Raw genomic sequence first — 20,489 nt, forward strand, 5'->3', positions numbered from 1 at the left:
CAATCATCATCCAGAACTTTTTTCATCTTGCAAAACTGAAACTCCATATCCATGAAACAACTTCTCATTCTTCCTTCTAATCCCTTAGCAACGCACCATTCTACATTCTGGCTCCATGAATTTGACTCCTCTAGGTATTGCATATAAGTGGAATCCTACATTATTTATCTTTTTCTGACTGGCTTATTTCACTTAACAGAATGTCCTCAAGTTTTATCCATGTTGTAACATGTCTCATAATTTCTTTCCTTTTTACGACTGAATACTATTTCATTATATGTATATCACATTTTTAAAATCTATTCATCCATTGATAGACACTTGTGTTGCTTCCACATTTTGCTGTTGTGAATAATGCTGATATGAACTTGGGTGTGCTATGAACTCTTCACATCCCTGCTTTCTAGAAGTGGAATTGCTGGATCATATGGTAACTCAATGTTTAATTTTGGGAGGAGCCACATTACTTGGCTTTGCATAGTGGCTACACCATTTGACATTCCCACCAGCAACATGCAAGCACTCCAGTTTCTCCTCATCACCATCAATCAATGCTTGTTATTTTCTGTTCTTTGACAGTAGTCATCCTAATGAGTGTGAGGTGATAGCTCATTGCACTTTTGTAAATTATATTATTTTACATAATTATTTTTAAGGCACCAAACCCTCTTAGAAATACTAAAGAAGACAATTTGATAAAATTATTGCATCACATGCTAGTTTCTCAATAATAGTTTAGAGTTATTTCATTGAGTCAGAACTTGTTTCCTATTGTTAATTAAAGTATTTTTAAAACTCCAAGAGCTATTCCCAGTGTTCTTGGATTAGGGAACTCAGAGCATAGTGGGCATTGGGGTAAACAGAGGGTTAATAAATGGTCCCACTTCACAAAGAGGTCACATAGGTGTGAGATCCACTTTATTCTTTTTTTTTTTATTAACAGCAAAACCCAATGACATACTATCTCTCATTGTGATCTGGGAAAAGACTATAATATAATTAATTTAAAATTAAACCCCATTAGGCTTATAATCCATACATTTTAAGTTGACTAGAATGTTGCAAATAGAGGTGCTTCATAATCCTAAATTCAGACTGTTACATGTTATATTAGCTAGATAAGTAAAAAAGATATCTGCTCAAAATGTGAATTCAAGATTTAGTAAAGTTTATTTTCTGTTTTTCAATCTTAGGTTTTTATAGAGACTATTTTTGAATTACAGAATTTGCCAATAATTACTTGAGCTATATGGATTATTATATCCAAATTCAGGAAAAAGCAAAAACAAAAGGCAGAATATTTTAAAGGTAGAACCAACCAGGAGCATTTATCTCTTACTCTATGTGCTGATTCTGGTTCATGATTTCAAAAAATAAAGGCACCAAAAATAAACAGAGAAATGTGGCTGACACACTGTTTTCTTGAAATAGCAATCAAAAATATCATGTTGTTTACTGGGAAGACAGCAGCTGTTCTGAGTCTACAGGTTCTTATCAACTTCTCAGCTATCATTCTTCCTTCAGGATGAGTCCTAAGTCATCCCATCTTCCTAACCAATAGTACCTGTTCAGTAGGCAGGGTGGAGAGCTACAGATTTAGACTCCTTGGTATTTATTACAGCTTCTAGTTTTCTATAAAAATATATTTTTCATAATTGTAAGAGAATTAAATATTATAAAACGATGTGTATTACTGAGGTGATACTAGAGCTTGTTTCCTTTTATTTTAGAAAGTAGGAGAAATAATTAGACTAATAAATAGAACATTATTTTCCCCAGAGAAATGAGAATTGGATGTTAACTCCCCTTGCTTTCAGAGTCCCCATTCTCTGGGTATCCTGGTAAGTACCAAACCACATTGTAATAGAAGTCTGAGACTAAGATTTGAATTTCACTCTAGTCTATCAAAAAAGCAACTTATACCCACTTCACCATCAGTAAAACAGAAACATTAACAGCATTGAAAGGGGGATCGGTAAGGGGTGTTGAGTCAGTGGAGGCGTTCCCCCATTGAGGGGTCAATAGTTTCCCCCATATTCACTGAAACTAGACGTCTTAAGGTAGGAGTCTTACCTCAAGGACTTATCTTCCAAGTATCTTTCTTGCCAGCTTACTCTTCACTCTCCTTATCCCTCCTAGACCTCTCTTTTCCTGAGACCTCCCTCTCTATGCACATGGTTTTTGGCAATCATCACATGGTGGTCCCCCAAAAACACTATACATGCCCTGACTCACATATTTGATTTTAAGTGACAGGAGTGGCTTGGAATACTCAACCTACTGCACATCTGTGTCTCTCTCTCAATCACAATAAGTGAAGAATCTTCCTAGGACACCAACTGTCCCTTCTCTTCCCTGCTGCTGCCTCAGGAAAAGTGGGAACCATGTTCTAAAGCACCTTACACAGAGCTGGACACTGGTTGCAAAATGCATATTTTTTCATTGGATTAATATGTGTTTCTAGTTTTGTAAGAGTTAAAGGGGGAAGAGGGATTCAATATGTCAACATGCTCATTTTTTTTTTTTCTTGGCTGAAAGGCCTATTTTGAATACCCAGGAGATCCATCAAGCTATGTTCTATTGTTCCTGTTAGGTGACATCTTTTTAAAGATAGCTAATTTGAACAAATAGATAAATGAATTAGAATAAATAGATGCATATTTTAATGAACAAATATTAAGAGTAAGAAGTCCTGGATTCTGTCTCTGATGAGCTCTAGGACTCCCACATATAACTCTGTGATTGTAAATAAGTCAAGAAGCCTTCCTGAGGTTGTGTCTGTAATTGAAGCCAGAAGATGTGACCTTGGAGAGTGGTTTTGCTGCCTCAAAGGATGAACAAGTACAGCACTTTGGAGTATAAAGTGTTACAGATAAATGTTAAGAGATTATTAAGGCTATAAGTCATTGCCATGCCTCCTGCTGAGAAAATGTGCTATAAGGAGGAAAGTTTGCTATGCTGTTAGTCCTCATTCTGTGACGGAAGGTATATCTTAGCCAGGCAGGCAGGGAGCCAGAGCTTTGCCCATGGCTGATTGGTAGGGACAAGCCACAAAGAAGGGGCTATTTTGTTAAGATCTTCTATTTGCAATGAATCATCAGGGAGAACAGAACCATGTTGCTGAGCCAACAGTGATATTGTTTTATATAGTGTACCTGCAGCATCTGTGATTTGCCTCACTGTGCAATCTTAACAGAGATATTTATTATTTTTTTCCCATTTTATTTGTACATATAAGACTGGGTTCTAAATTAGAAAAAACTAATGTTCTCTTAATGGGATTGCTTGAGGGAACACAGACCATACAACACAGTTTTTCAAAGGAGTCTTTAGGTGAGTGGGCCACAAGAACTCTCACTTTCATCTTATTCAAGGAACTTTTCTTTTTTTTTAATTTTTTTTATTTATTTATGATAGTCACAGAGAGAGAGAGAGAGAGAGAGAGAGAGAGAGAGGCAGAGACATAGGCAGAGGGAGAAGCAGGCTCCATGCACTGGGAGCCTGACGTGGGATTCGATCCAGGGTCTCCAGGATCGCGCCCTGGGCCAAAGGCAGGCGCCAAACCGCTGCGCCACCCAGGGATCCCTTAAGGAACTTTTCAAGTGCAAACAAAAAGGGGGCTGCAAAACACTAACCAGAAGAAGAAGAAGAAAAAATACAATATAATGTGTGAAAGCAGCCTATACACCAGGATATTTCTTGGGGTGCCAAGAAAGTGTAGAGTTGTTTATAAGCAAACAATACATTATTAACTCGTATTCCTATGAACACATTTGATCAATCTGTGAATTTTTGTTGTTGTTGTTGTTGTTATTGTTCTTAACCCTTGTAACCATGTTTAAAAGAATTTGGGAGTTTCAAGGCGATGATAAGACAGAAATGGTTGGACAGACAATTCCTGTCTCGTTTTTGCAGAGGATCCAACAAGAGGCTGATTCCTGGCAGGAGAGGCAAGATGGTGGAGGAGTAGGGCCCTCATCTCACCCGGCCCCACCAACTTCCCTGGATAACTCAAACCATCCTGAACACCTACGAATCCGACCTGAGATTTAAAGAGAGAATGGCCGGAATGCTACAGAGAGAAGGGTTTTCGTTTCTAACAGGTAGGAAGGCAGGGGAAAAAAAAAAAAAAGAATAAAGTAAGGGAGGGGCCCCGAGAGGAGCCAGGCTAAGGCTGGGTGGCGAGAGCATCCAGGACAGGAAAGTCCAGCCCCGGAGAATCGGGAACCTTAAAAATCCACAGCGGATTCTTCCTGGACGGAGGAGCGCTCAGCAGGGAAATTGGGCAGAACCGTAGGAGGGGGGGATCCCCAGTGGCTCGGCGGTTTGGCACCTGCCTTTGGCCCGGGGCCGATCCTGGAATCCGGGGATCGAGTCCCGCGTGGGGCTCCCGGCGTGGAGCCAGCTTCTCCTCCTCCTGTGTCTCTGCCTCTCTCTCTCTCTCTCTCTCTCTCTCTATGTCTATCATGAATAAATAAATAAATCTTAAAAAATAAAAAAAGAACCGCAGGAGGGGCGGGGATGCCTCCAGTCTCCTGGGGTCCCTAATACAGGAAGTGCGCCTAGGGGAGAGCACACCTCATCCTGAGGCCAATCTTGGTAAAGGGCGGGACGACGTGCAGCCTGTGGGGCCTCAGGGAGAAGCCGGTTGGTTAGGCGGGGGCTAAGGGTGGAGGTGTCTGTGCCCTACGGCCTTCGGGAGCCACAGCCCCAGAAGCGCGATTCCAGCAGCACAGGCCCGGGATCCCAGGGTGCCGGGGGACACAGCCCACCATCCTGCCGTTCCTCCGGACAGGCAGAAGCGGGGAGGGTACAGAACAGTGAGGATTCTCCTGCCCATAGGCGCCCCCAGCTGTGCAGGTCAGCGCCCAGCCCCAGGAGCACCTAGGCCAGGGCAGACTGGCCGACTGTGGGTGGTTACTGCGGGGAGCTGACTCCAGGGCTGGAGACCTGGCCGCCGCCAGTGTTCTTGTTCCTCCTTGCATCACCTTGTGCCTGGGAGAGGCGGGGCCCCAGGGAACAGGGGCCTCACGGGGTAAACAGCTCCCACTGAGCCCAGCACCGGGGGGGGGGGGGCAGGGCATCTCCCCCAGGTACACACACCTGAGAGTCAGCACAGCAGGCCCCTCCCCTAGACAACTAGCGGGAAGGACAGGGGAAGAGCAAATTTACTGACTAGGCAGCCCTGGAAACCTCCAGGACCAAGGGAAAATAGTATATAGAATTAGAGGATCTCTTCTTTCTTTTCGTTTCTGGTCTTTGGGGGCGGGGGAGGGGAGGGGGGGGGGGGGAGGGGAGGGAGAGGGAGGGGGGGAGGGAGGGAGGGAGGGGAGGGGGGGAGGGGGGTAGGGGGGGGGGTGGAGGTCGGGGTGTTTGCGGGGAGGGGAGGGAGTGGAGGGGGGGTGGGGATCGGTCTGGGGGAGGGGGCAGTTTACTTGTCATTTCATTTACTTTCCTTTCCTTTCCTTTCCTTTCCTTTCCTTTTCTTTTCTTTCCTTTTCTTTTCTTTCTCTTCCTACCTTAACTACAGTATATTACCAGCTCCTCATTTTTAAGTTTTTTCCTTTTTGACTTTTGCATATGTCTACAATTACATGTCTTAGATATATTTTTCACTTCTGGATTCCCTTCAAAGTATTCAATTTAATTTGGGGAGATATATGGGTTTTTGTTTTGTGTTTTTTTGTTTTTTTCTGCCTTGTTTTGTTTTACAATGTTGGAAGTTAGTACCTTCTAAAACATGAACAAGATATACCCAGAACCAAGCGCAACACCATGCTGGTTCATTCTGTGAGATTATACTCTTTCTTCATTCACATTCTGCGCCCCCTCATTAATCTCATTTATCTTTTTGTGCTCAATGGTGGGGCTTTCTACAAGTATTACTGGTTTATATAAATTTGGGATTTGACATCTTCTAACATATAGAACAAAATACATTCAGAACAAAGAGGATCACCCTCTAGGACCACTCAGGTAGACTACATTCTCCCTCCACTACAACTTCTTCACCATCACTATCCTCCAGCACACCCCCTTTTTTATGTTTTATTTTTCCTCATTTTCCTATTTATTTTTTTAATTCTTTTTATTTTTTCTGCTTCTTTGTGGTTTTTGGCTTTTTATTTTTAATACTTTGTTTTAAAATTTGGTTTTCACTTTACTGGTCCTTTTATTTTATTTGGTTCTGATCTTCTTTTTCATTTTCTGGTCTCTGACCTCTTCAGAATCATCTAGGGTGTGTTTCACTTAGGTCGTAGTTGATATTTTTGACTCAGCCTGCTCATACAGCCACTCTGCACTGGACAAAATGACTAGAAAGAAGAATTCACAAAGGAACCCTCTGCTACGTTACAGAATGTGGATTTCAATACGATGTCAGAAAGATAATTCAGAAGCACAATTATAGTTACTGGTGGATCTAGAAAAAACCCAAAGGACTCTACAGACTTTGTTATGGCATAAATGAGAGCTAATCAGTCTGAAATTAAAAATAGATTAAATGAGATGCAATCTAAACTGGCTGTCCTAACGACGAGGGCTAATGAGGTGGAAGACAGAGTGAATGACATAGAAGATAAATTGATGGCGAGGAAGGAAGCTGAGGAAAAAAGAGAAAAACAATTAAGAGACCATGAGGAAAAGTTAAGGGAAATAAATGAGAACCTCAGAAGGAAATTTATGTATAATTGGGGGTCCAGAGGGTGCCAAGAGGGACAGGAGACCAGAAAGCATATGTGAACAAATCATAGCTGAGAACTTCCCTAATTTGGGGAATGAAACAGGCATTCAGACCCAGGAGATAGAAAGGTCCCCCCCTAAAAATAAAATTAAAAAAAAAAAGTTCAACACCTAGACATTTAATAGTGAAACTTGGCAAATTCCAAAGATAAAGAGAAAATCCTTAAAGCAGCAAGAGACACGAGACCTCTAACTTTTATGGGGATAAATATTAGCAGACCTCTCCACAGAGACCTGGCAGGCCAGAAAGGGCTGGCAGGATATATTCAGGGTCCTAAATGAGAAGAACCTGCAGCCAAGAATACTCTATCTAGCTAGGCTCTCATTCAGAATAGAAGGAGAGATAAAGAACTTCCAAGATGGGCAGAAACTGAAAGAATATGTGACCACCAAACCAGCTCTGCAAGAAATATTAAGGGAAACTCTTGAAAGACAGAGTAAGTCCAAAGAAATAATCCACAAAAACAGAGACTGAATAGGTATTATGATGACACTAAATTCATATCTTTCAATAGTAATTCTGAACGCGAATGGGCTTAATGACCCCATCAAAAGGTGCAGGGTTTCAGACTGGATAAAAAAGCAAGACCCATCTATATGATGTCTACAAGAGACACTATATCATAGTTAAAGGATCTATCCAACAAGAGGACCTAACAATCATGAATATTTATGCCCTGAATGTGGGAGCTGCCAAGTATATCAATTAATAACCAAAGTTAGGACATACTTAGGTAATAATACACGTATACTTGGTGACTTGAGGTTAGCGCTTTCTACAATCAACAGATCTTCTAAGCACAACATCTCCAAAGAAACAAGAGCTTTAGATGATACAACTGGACTAGATGGATTTCACAGATTTTACAGAAATTTACATCCAAATGCAACTGAATACACATTCTTCTCAGGTGCACATGGAACTTTCTCCAGAATAGACCACATACTGGGTCACAAATCAGGTCTCAACTGATACCAAAAGATTGGGATTGTCCCCTGCATATTTTCAGACCATAGTGCTTTGAAAGTCATGTGCTCTGAGAAAATGCTCTGCATCACTTGCCACTAGGAAAATACAAATCAAAAGGACAATGAGATACCACCTCACACTAGTGAGAATGGTCAAAGTTAACAAGCCAGGAAACAACAAAAGTTGAAGAAGATGTGGAGAAAGGGGAACTCTCTTGCACTTTTGGTGAGAATGTGAACTGGTACAGCCACTTTGGAAAACTGTGTGGAGGTTCCTCAAAGAGTTAAAAATAGAGCTGCCCTATGACCCAGCAATTACACTGTTGGGGATTTACCCCAAAGATACAGATGCAGTGAAACCGCAGGACACCTGCACCCTGATGTTTATAGCAGCAATGTCCACAATATCCAGACTGTGGAAGGAGCCTCAGTGTCCATGGAAAGATATATGGATAAAGAAGATGTGGTTTATGTATACAATGGAATATTACTCAGCCATTAGAAATGACAAATACCCACCATTTGTTTCAACGTGGATGGAACTGGAGGGTATTATGCTGAGTGAAGAAGTCAATCGGAGAAGGACAAACATTATATGGTCTCATTTATTTGGGGAATATAAAAAGTAGTGAAAGGGATTATAGGGGAAAGGAGAGAAAATGAGTGGCAAATATCAGAGAGGATGACAGAACATGAGGGTCTCCTAACTCTGAGAAATGAACAAGGGGTGGTGGAAGGGAAATGAAGGGCAGGGGGTTGGGTGACTGGGTGACAGGCACTGAGGGAGGCACTTGATGGGTTGAGCCCTGCGTGTTTTGCTATGTTGGCACATTGAACTCCACTAAGGACGTGATCCCGAGATCCAGGAGTGGGTCCCACATCAGGCTCCTATAGGAAGCCTGCTTCTCTCTCTGCTTTTGTTTCTGCCTCTCTCTCTGTGTGTGTGTCAGTCTCTCATGAATAAATAAATAAAATCTTAAAAAATTTTTTTGACAGAAAGGGAGAGAGTACAAGCAGGGGAAGCCGCAGAGGGAGAGGCAGAATCAGGCTCTCTATTGAGCAGAGAGCCCAACCTGGGTGCTGGATCCTAGGATTCCTGGGATCATGATCCAAGCTGAAGTCAAGCTTCCAACTGACTGAGCCACCCAGGTGCCCTTCCTCCCAAAAAACTTTTGTCAATGGGTTATTTGCTCTACCAGGGCAAAGATTTTCTCTAAATCCTCACTCCTGGATTCTCTATTCTGTTCCATTGATCTATGTGTCAGTTTTTGTGCCAGTACCACACTGTCCTGATGACCACAGCTTTGTAGTACAACCTGAAATCTGGCATTGTGATGCCCCCAGCTATGGTTTTCTTTTTCTTTTTCTATTTTTAATAATAATTTTATTTTTATTGGTGTTCAATTTGCCAACATACAGAATAACACCCAGTGCTCATTCCGGCAAGTGCTCCCCTCAGTGCCCGTCACCCATTCACCCCCCCCTCCTCCCCTTCCACCACCCCTAGTGTGTTTCCCAGATTTAGGAGTCTTTGTGTTCTGTCTCCCTTTCTGATATTTCCTACTCATTACTTCTCCCTTCCCTTATATTCCCTTTCACTATTATTTATGTTCCCCAAATGAATGAGAACATATAATGTTTGCCCTTCGCGAATTGACTTATTTCACTCAGCATAATACCCTCCAGTTCCATCCACGTCGAAGAAAATAGTGGGTGTTTGTCGTTACTAATGGCTGAGGAATATTCCATTGTATACATAAACCACATCTTCTTTATCCATTCATCTTTCGATGGACACCGAGGGTCCTTCCACAGTTTGGCTATTGTGGACATTGCTGCTAGAAACATTGGGGTGCAGGGGTCCCAGCGTTTCATTACATCTGTATCTTTGGAGTAAATCCCCAACAGTGCAATTGCTGGGTCTAGGGCAGGTCTATTTTTAACTCTTTGAGGAACCTCCACACAGTTTTCCAGAGTGGCTGCACCAGTTCACATTCCCACCAACAGTCCAAGAGGGTTCCCCTTTCTCCACATCCTCTCCAACATTTGCTGTTTCCCACCTTGTTAATTTTCCCCATTCTCACTGGTGTGAGGTGGTATCTCATTGTGGTTTTGATTTGTATTTCCCTGATGGCAAGTGATGCAGAGCATTTCCTCATGTGCGTGGTGGCCATGTCTATGTCTTCCTCTGTGAGATTTCTGTTCATGTCTTTTGCCCATTTCAGGATTGGATTGTTTGTTTCTTTGGTGTTGAGTTTAATAAGTTCTTTATAGATCTTGGAAACTAGCCCCTTATCTGATATGTCATTTGCAAATATCTTCTCCCATTCTGTAGGTTTCTTTTAGTTATTTTTTAAATTTTTATTTATTTATCATAGTCACACACACACACACAGAGGCAAAGACATAGGCAGAGGGAGAAGCAGGCTCCATGCACTGGGAGCCCGACGTGGGATTTGATCCTGGGTCTCCAGGACCGCGCCCTGGGCCAAAGGCAGGCGCTAAACCACTGCGCCACCCAGGGATCCCTGTCTTTTAGTTTTATTGACTGTATCCTTTGCTGTGCAAAAGCTTCTTATCTTGATGAAGTCCCAATAGTTCATTTTTGCTTCTGTTTCCTTTACCTTCGTGGATGTATCTTGCAAGAAGTTGCTGTGGCCGAGTTCAAAAAGGGTGTTGCCTGTGTTCTCCTCTAGGAAGTAGATGGAATCTTGTCTCACATTTAGATCTTTCATCCATTTTGAGTTTATCTTTATGTATGATGAAAGAGAGTGGTCTAGTTTCATTCTTCTGCATGGAGATGTCCAATTTTCCCAACACCACTTATTGAAGAGACTGTCTTTCTTCCAATGGATAGTCTTTCCTCCTTTATCGAATATTAGTTGACCATAAAGTTGAGGGTCCACTTCTGGATTCTCTATTCTGTTCCATTGATCTATGTGTCTGTTTTGTGCCACTGTCTTGATGACCACAGCTTTGTAGTACACCCTGAAATCTGGCATTGTGATGCCCCCAGCTATGGTTTTCTTTTGTAAAATTCCCCTGGCTATTTGGGGTCTTTTCTGATTCACCCAAATCTTAAAATAATTTGTTCTAACTCTCTGGAGAAAGTCCATGGTATTTTGATAGGGATTGCATTAAATGTGTAAATTACCCTGGGTAACATTGACATTTCCACAATATTAATTCTGCCAATCCATGAACATGGAATATTTTTCCATCTCTTTGTGTCTCCCTCAATTTCTCTCAGAAGTGTTCTATACTTTTTAGGGTATAAATCCTTTACCTCTTTGGTTAGGTTTATTCCTAGGTATCTTATGCTTTTGGGTGCAATTGTAAGTGGGATTCACTCCTTAATTTCTCTTTCTTCAGTCTCATTGTTAGTGTATAGAAATGCCACTGACTTCTGGGCATTGATTTTGTATCCTGCCACACTGCCAAATTGCTGTATGAGTTCAAGCAATCTTGAGGTGGAGTCTTTTGGGTTTTCTATGTAGAGTATCATGTCATGGGTGAAGAAGGAGAGTTTGACTTTTTCTTTGCCAATTTGAATGCCTTTAATGTCTTTTTGTTGTCTGATTGCTGAGACTAGGACTTCTAATACCATGTTGAATAGCTGTGGTGAGAGTGGACATCCCTGTCTTGTTCCTGATCTTAGGGGAAAGGCTCCCAGTACTTCCCCACTGAGAATTATATTTGCTGTGGGTTTTTCGTAGATGGCTTTTTAGATGTTGAGGAATGTTCCCTCTATCCCTACACTCTGAAGAGTTTTGATCAGGAATGGATGCTGCATTTTGTCAAATGCTTTCTCTGCATCTATTGAGAGGATCATATGGTTCTTGGTTTTTCTCTTGCTGATATGATGAATCACACTGATTGTTTTACAAGTGTTGAACTAGCCTTGTGTCCCGGGACTAAATCCTACTTGTTCACGGTGAATAATTTTCTTAATGCATTGTTGTATCCTATTGGCTAGTATCTTATTGAGAATTTTTTCATCCATGTTCATCAGGGATATTGGTCTGTAATTCTCCTTTTTGGTGGGGTCTTTTTGTGGTTTTGGAATTAAGGTGATGCTGGACTCATAGAACGAATTTGGAAGTACTCCATCTCTTTCTATCTTTCTATCTTCAATAAATGGTGCTGGGAAAATTGGACATCCACATGCAGAAGAATGAAACTATACCACTCTCTTGCACCATACACAAAGATAAACTCAAAATGGATGAAAGATCTAAATGTGAGACAAGAGTCCATCAAAATCCTAGGGAAGAACACAGGCAACACCCTTTTTGAACTTGGCCACAGTAACTTCTTGCAAGATACATCCACGAAGGCAAAAGAAACAAAAGCAAAGATGTACTATTAGGACTTCATAAAGATAAGAAGCTTTTGCACAGCAAAGGATACAGTCAACAAAACTAAAAGACAACCTATTGAATGGGAGAAGATATTTGCAAATGACATATCAGATAAAGGGCTAGTTTCCAAGATCTATAAAGAACTTATTAAACTCAACACCAAAGAAACAAACAATCCAATCATGAAATGGGCAAAAGACATGAACAGAAATATCACAGAGGAAGACATAGACATGGCCAACATGAACATGAGAAAATGCTCTGCATCACTTGCCATCAGGGAAATACAAATCAAAACCACAATGAGATACCACCTCACACCAGTGAGAATGGGGAAAATTAACAAGGCAGGAAACCACAAGTGTTGGAGAGGATGCGGAGAAAAGGGAACCCTCTTACACTGTTGGTGGAATGTGAACTGGTGGGGCCCCTCTGGAAACCTGTGTGGAGGTTCCTCAAAGAGTTAAAAATAGACCTGCCCTATGACCCAGCAATTGCACTGCTGGGGATTTACCCCAAAGATAGAGATGCAATGAAACGCCAGGACACCTGCACCCCAATGTTTCTAGCAGCAATGTCCACAATAGCCAAACTGTGGAAGGAGCCTCGGTGTCCATCAAAAGATGAATGGATAAAGAAGATGTGGTTTATGTATACAATGGAATATTACTCAACCGTTAGAAATGACAAATACCCACCATTTGCTTCAATGTGGATGGAACTGGAGGGTATTGTGCTGAGTGAAATAGGTCAATCAGAGAAGGATAAACATTATATGTTCTCATTCATTTGGGGAATATAAATAATAGTGAAAGGGAATAGAAGGTAAGAGAGAAGAAATTGGTAGGAAATATCAGAAAGGGAGACAGAACATGAAGACTCCTAACTCTGGGAAATCATCTAGGGGTGGTGTAAGGGGAGGAGGGCGGGGGGTGGGGGTGAATGGGTGATGGGCATTGAGGAGGGCATTTGATGGGATGAGCACTGGGTGTTATTCTGTATGTTGGCAAATTGAACACCAATAAAAAATAAATTTATTATTAAAAAAAATAAATGCTCACTCCTATGGCAGTCCTGGCATAGGGCAGGACTGCACTATAGATGATCCAATTGAAGTATATGTGGGTGTATCTGCTATTCATATAATATTCTTTAGTACTTTAATAAAGTAAATTCAATAAATTCAAATTTTGCATTAATCATCAAATCGTCATCTTTAAATTACTTGGTGTTGCACTGAGGAGGTGGAAAGTGATTTACTGTCATTACTGTGCTGTAGAACAGGAAGTCATTCTGTTTACAGAAGAAGTCACATTAATTCAATATGTAATGTTGATCACATTGCCTGGCAATATGAAAAAGAATAATAATTAAACACAAAAATAAGCAGCAATATGTAAAACTGAAGTTTAGAGAGAGGAAAAACGTTGGATATGCTGAAAGATATCAAGAAATATATAGCTTGGGAAAAAGAAAATCTAAGTCACCTTTGAAATTTACAATTCAATTCCTAGCCTCTGAAATAATATATATTCTCGGTACAATGCCTTCTAGGTACAATGCCCTCATAGTCTATTCCATTTAACTAAATATCTCCTAATTTAAGAGCTATAAAATAAATAATTCTAGGGGCATCTGGGTGGTTCAGTGGTTGAGCATCTGCCTTCAGCTCAGGGCATAATCCTGGGGTCCTGAGATGGAGTTCCACATTGGGCTCCTTGTGAGGACCCTACTCCCTCTGCCTCTTTCTGTGTCTCTCATGAATAAATAAGTAAATCTTTAAAAAATTCTATTTTTATATCATAAAACTCAAAAATTACTGTAGGCAGAAAATAAGATAATTGCCTTAAAAAACCTAATATAAGAAGAAAAATTATTTGCAATTTATCTCACAAAATGCTTACATCTTCAATATATAAAGACCCCTTAGAAAGTAATAAGATGTCTAAGAATCCAGTAGACAATTCATCAAAGGACAGATAATTAAGGACATGTGAATGATGCATAAATATATGAATACCTATTAATTAATAAATCAAAACTATACTAAAATACCATTTTGTCAATGAATTGGTAAAAATCCTAATGTATGACAATATTTTTAGCAAGCTAACAAAGAAATAAGCATTCTGATGCGTTACTTACAAGGAGAGATTCAGTAATATCTATCAAAAATTAACATGCTTAAAGAACTTAACATGCTTATATATACTTTGACCCAAAAATCCTACTTCTGAAAATCATCCTTAGGTGTGCACATAGATATTTGTAGAGATACTAATACAAAATTATGCATTACAGCACTGTTTGTAAGAGCAAATGACTATTGACAACCCAAATGTCCATCAATATTTAACTAGTTAAGTAAATTGTAGAACAGTCATAAAATAAAATGTCATGCATCAAAAATAAAATGAGAATCTTTTGATATAAAAAGAATGAGAAGTTGTCTTGTAAGTAACTATTGAGGAAAACTAGAGCAAAGTGTATAGTAAGTGACCCTTTGTTTAAAAAAATGAAGAACGTGAAAAGGTATTTATTTATCTTGGCTTAGAAAATTCTGGGAAAATGGGGAGAAAATTATATCGGAGTAACTTGTGGAAAGAGAGATGGAGAAAAAAGTTGAGAGTTAATGTTTTCTCCATATGTATTTTATATCAACTTTGTATTGCAAACTCCGTATTGCCTACTAAAAATTTCAATAAAAATTGAAAACAAGAAGACAAGGAATATGGCCAGTACTTATTGAAATCAATAAGTTAAGTACCATAGAGCCATCTTATATCCTCATTGGAAATGAGTTTTCAATTTGCCTTAAAGTTATCTAACAGTCAAAAATAAGAAAATAATCCTATAATCCAAATAAATTACAGGATTCACACTTGACAGAACTATTTCTAGTTTAGAGGCAAGAGGAAAATAACCTGCAACAATTAGGCATAGGGATAAGGTAATATAATGCAGGGGTCAGTCCTCTTAGCAACACTTTTACAGTAGGCACAGGGCTCTTTCTCACCTTGGGGTATATTCAGCAAAACTAGTTGTTTGGAATGATCAAAATTATATGAAATGGTTACATGGCCCTCCTATAATCTAGTCTAACATAAAGATAGCTTTTAGTTGGTTAAAGGAATAATAGTATACTGTCTTTCAGGCAATCCTCTATAAATATGATTTTTTCATTGTTAAGAGCCTGAAAATTAATAATCACAGCAGGTTCATGACCACACTCTGACAAGATGCACTGGAGTAGAAAATTCTATGTTGTCATCATCCTGTTGTGAAAACCAAGGTCACTCATATGGACCATGGATGGCTTGGAGAGACTCACCCTGTCTTGTATAATTGTGTTATTCAAACCCTCTCAAGTACATACATGTTCTCTAGCAAGAAATTCTTGTAAATAGTCTTATTGTTATGTATTGTCTACATGACTTTTGTTCCACTTGCCATATTGAAGGCTCTGTCGTCAAATTCCCATAATTGCATACATTTTTTACCTTATTTGGCTTATTTGAGTTATTTAATTTTAAATAAAAAGGAAGCTAATAATTTGATACTGAACCAAGAATGAAACAGCACTGAGCTTAAACCTTTTACTGGAGCTAAAGTTTAAGTTGAGGATTAAAATTTTCATAGATAAAGAAATGAATGTACCATACTGGAGAAAATTCTTAGCTATCTATGTTACAGAAAAAAAAATAGAAATGTTATGCAATATTCCAGTGACATTCAGTCTTCATCTTATATTGTATATATTCATGTAATGCTTAATATTAATGCTTGCCCTACTCTCTTGATAAGATATAAATTATCTGCTAGTTTCTAGCCTCATTATATCATACCTTCTCTTTTACTTAATGCATAGGGAATTTTGATCATGCTATTTACTTTAATTAATATTATTCCAGATTCATACATTTGATTCTTTTGATCAAAAACTAAGCAGCAGATTTATGCATGTGCATATATCTACCAAAGAAATATTATGTCTTTTGTAACACTATTCATTTCTTGAATAATTTTTGATTTGTGCTACATATTCATTGCATTAGAAGTAAAAGGTATTGAGAAATATTTGTATACTACTCTCTATTCTGATTTCCTCACTTCGTATTACCATTTTGTTTCTTATTATGATCCCCATCCCTACTCCTCTTGTCTGGGGTTCTGAACCCTTCCTCATTTGTTCATTTATGCACTGGATATTTATATGGCTGAAGTGTTGTTGAAAAGTATGGAGGATTCAGTGATGAAGACAAATGACCTACTTATCTTTAGGGACCTTGGCATTCTAACTGAGGAGGCACAACACAAAAAGTGGAGGAATAAATGTAAGATACTAGTACAGACTACAGGAAACTAAATAAAGCAAAGTAAGTGATAGAGTTTATGGGAGGTTACTGGAGGCTATTTTAGTTCAGTGGTCACAGAAGACCTCTTTACAGCAGTGATATTTAAGTAGGGAACTGAAAGAAATATTAGCAAGTCATAACAAGGTTTGGGAAGAAAACATTCCAGACAAAAAGAACAGCAACAAACTAGGGGTGGTGGAAGGGGAGGTGGACAGGGGTGGGGGTGACTGGGTGACAGGCACTGAGGTGGGCACTTGACGGGATGAGCACTGGGTGATATTCTATATGTTGGTAAATTGAACACCAATAAAAAATAAATGTATTAAAAGAAAAAGAACCCAAAGTAACATAACAAATAAAGAGGCACTGGCAGGATTTGAACTCAAAAAAAAAAAAAAAAAAAAACACCAAGTACCAAAAAGCTGAGAAAGGAAGGAGGTTGGTGTGTTGCAGAAGTAGCAAGTCAGCCAGTGTAGATGGAAGGGTGTTAAACTCCGCCAGAGTTGAGGTTTGTACAGCATAACGAGGAATTACATGGTTTGACTAACACAATTAAAACATTATTCTGAATGTTCTCCGGAGAATTAAGTGTAGGGGACTAGAGGGGAAAGAGGAAGACTAGTTAGAAAGCCATTTCCAAGAATGATCAGACAGGTGGATTAGGAGCATAGCCTCCGACAATATAGGTAATATAGGTAGTACCTAATGGGGGATTACACTATGGCGATAGCAGGAAAAGTGGTAAAAATATTCTAAGTCAAAGGTATTAGTTGACCCTTAAAACAACGCATAATTAAAGGCACCAACACTTTTTCTGTCGAAATTCCACATATTCCTTTTGACTCCCCCAAACTTAACTACTAATAGCCTACTATTGACTAGGAAGGAGCCTTATGGATAACATAAATAGCAATTAAAACATATTTTGCATATGAATTATATACTGTATTATTGAAATAAAGTAAGCTAGAAAAATGTTATTAAAATCATAAGAGAAAATATATTTACAGTACTATATTTATTAAAAAACAAAAGCCTGCATGTAAGTGGACCTGCACAGTTCAAATCCTGTTATTCAAGGGTCAACTGATATTTTGGATATAGAACTGGCAGATGGTTGACTTCCCAATAGATTGTATGTGGGATATGGGAGAATGAGAAGAATCCATAGTAACCTCAATGCCTGAGTAATCAGAGGATGCAAGCGGTATTAATTGAAATGTGAATAAAAGTGAAGCACTCTTTTGGAAATGAAATATCCTGTGTTAGACATGTTCTGCATGAACATGTTTATTAGTCTTGCTCTAAGTTCTTCAATTATTTTTTTTCAGAGAGTTTTGGTTTTATTTTTTCTATTAAATGTCATTTTCTTTTTAAATTCACTTTGTATTTTACTATTTCACTCTTTCTACCTACTTGAGATTTAATTTGTTCTTCTTTATGTTGTTTCTCAAAGTTTAATCTGAGATGACTGATTTTAAAAATTTATATTCCATAAAATACAGGCACACATTATAATATATATTTTTCAAGAATTGAGGCAAAATGATATTAATTAAATACATTAAAATAGCTACCTATAAGTTGTGATGTAATGAGAATAAGTGAATAAATAACTCAATTTTTAAAAAGACAAAGGTGAACAAGACCAAATTATTGTCCTCAAGAAATAAACTCTGGTGTGTAAAACTGACAAATAGTTATGATTAAAACAAAGATATTTGAAAGTTATTATGGGATCAAAGAAGAGAGTAGTTTAACGGTATTCAGAAAAGGAGGTTCTTTCATATCATCTTTAAAATTAATTCATTTTAATTTTCATCATCAAATGTTTATTAAGAACTTATCATGGACTAGAAACTGCTATTAACCAAATGGAGGTAATAGTATTATCCTTTCCAATATTCACTACTTCTTCCTGAAAGAGCGTTCTACATCTCTGCTCAGTCCTCTTGCTTTTTCTATCAAGAGACTGATATAACCCAAGTAGGCTTTTCCTTTAGTCTGAGTCCAAGACCGAGCAGACAGGTGGATTAGGAGCATAGCCTCCAACAAACCTTAGCCAGCATATAATGTAACCAAGAAATAAACTTCATTATTTTTAGCCCAAATCCACTCTCACCACCAATGACGACTCCACCTTGTTTTCCAATATAGATACTAAACTGAATTTCCCTTTAACACCTTGTTGGTTGTGTGCCAATCAGGGTTCAATTGGAGAAACAGAACCACTAAGAAATACATGCACAGGGACCCCATGTGTGCATGCTGGTGCCTTTGGGATATTTTTAGCTACCTAATTTAATCTTGTCTGATTTAACCTGACTTGTTTTCAGTGTCTAATTGTGATTAGAAAACATATCCCATAGGATTTCAAGTTCTTGTGCTTGTTGTGTTTATAAGCGTACCTCAGAGATACTGCAGGTTCAGTTCCAGATCACTGCAAAAAAGCAAATATCACAATAAAACGAGTCAAATGAGCTTTTGATTTCCCAGTGCATATAAGAGTTATAGTCACACTATATTGTAATCTGTTAAGTATGTGATAGCATTATGTCTAAAAACATAATGTATGGGGCACCTGCGTGGCACAGTCAGCTGGGCCTCTGACTCTTGGTTTCCACTCAGGTCATGATCTCATGAGATCTAGCCCAATTTTGGGATCCCAGCTCAGTGGAGAATTGGCTTGGGTTTCTCTCTCCCTCTCCTCTGCTTCTCCCCCAGTAAATAAGTTAAAAAATAGTGTGTACACCTTAATTAAAAATATTTCATTGCTAAAAAATACTAGTCATCGTCTGAGTTTTCAGCAAGTTATAATTACTGATTGCCAGTCACCATAACACATATTATAATAATGAGAAAGTTTGAAATACTGTAAGATTTACTAAAATGTGACAGAGACATGAAATGAGCAACTGCTGTTGGAAAAATGGGGCTGATAGACTTGCTTGATGCAGGGTTTGCACAAACCTTCAATTTGTAAAAAACAATATTTGCAGAGTGTGATAAAGTGAAGTGCAATAAATTACAGTATATCTGTGCTTTATGTCCTAGGAAATGTTCTTTGTTGGTTAATGCTTTTTATACACTTGAAAAGAATGCATATCTGGCAGTGATTAGTTTGTACTGTTCTGTAAATGCAAATTAGGTCAAGTGAGTTAGTGTGGTACAAGTCTTCTATATACTTATTTTATTTTTCCACTTGTTCTATCAATAACTAAGAGAGGGACATTTAAATATCCATCTATAATTATGAATTTGCCTGTTTCTCTCTTTCATGATTTTTGAAGTTTTGTTGTTTGGTGAATACATATTTAGAATTCTCATGACTTTCTGGTGAACTATCTCTTTTATCAATAGGACACATCATTTTTTTATTTCTTAGAAATAATTTTGTATTAAACTCTCTTCTACCTGATATTAATGCAATAAACTACACAAGCTTTACTATGCATAGATGTGTACATATTTTTTATTCTTTCAAACTTCTTTGTGTCCTTATATTTAACGTGAAATATTTTTGGTGATTCTGTCATTGGATCTTGCTCTTTTTTTCTAGTGTGGAAATCTCTGCCTTCTATTTAGCTTTCATTCCATTGGCATTTAATGTAATTATTGATATAGTTTAGTTTAAATCTACTGTCTTACCATTGTTTTCCATTTAGTCTTCTCTTGTTTTGTTCCTTTACTGCTCCTTTTTTGCCTTCCCTTTGGTTAATTGAATCTTTATTTTTTTCTTCACTATTTGGCTTCTTAGCTGTATATTCATGTACTTCTTCCCCTAGTGATTCATGTATGGCTAACAGTTTTTATCCTTAACCTATCAAAGTGTACAGTTAGAATCAGTATTGTGCTATATGTCACCTTGCACATGGGACTTTGTAATTGCTTTCTCTTTGGACTTTATCCCAACAGAGCTCAATCTTCATGTTCCACCTTCCACTACATTTCTTCCTATTTCACACTTTACTCCTTGCATTTTACCAGTTAGTCCCTATTTTCTCATTAATTAGCAGTTTCTCTATTTTTTTAATTTTTAAAATATTTTATTTATTTATTTATT

At 38.4% G+C, this 20,489-nt stretch overlaps 1 long non-coding RNA gene across 1 annotated transcript in view; it reads left to right on the forward strand.

The window, feature by feature from the left end:
• Positions 1 to 20,489, forward strand: part of LOC111095354 — a 52,976-nt gene that overhangs the window by 21,327 nt on the left and 11,160 nt on the right. The window contains exon 3 of the long non-coding RNA XR_005356328.1: positions 3,916 to 4,103. This is a non-coding gene — a long non-coding RNA (uncharacterized LOC111095354). The remainder of the gene's footprint in view (positions 1 to 3,915; positions 4,104 to 20,489) is intronic.

The sequence above is a fragment of the Canis lupus genome, chromosome 3 (genome assembly GCF_011100685.1).
Source record: "Canis lupus familiaris isolate Mischka breed German Shepherd chromosome 3, alternate assembly UU_Cfam_GSD_1.0, whole genome shotgun sequence".
Classification (NCBI taxonomy): Eukaryota; Metazoa; Chordata; class Mammalia; order Carnivora; family Canidae; genus Canis; species Canis lupus.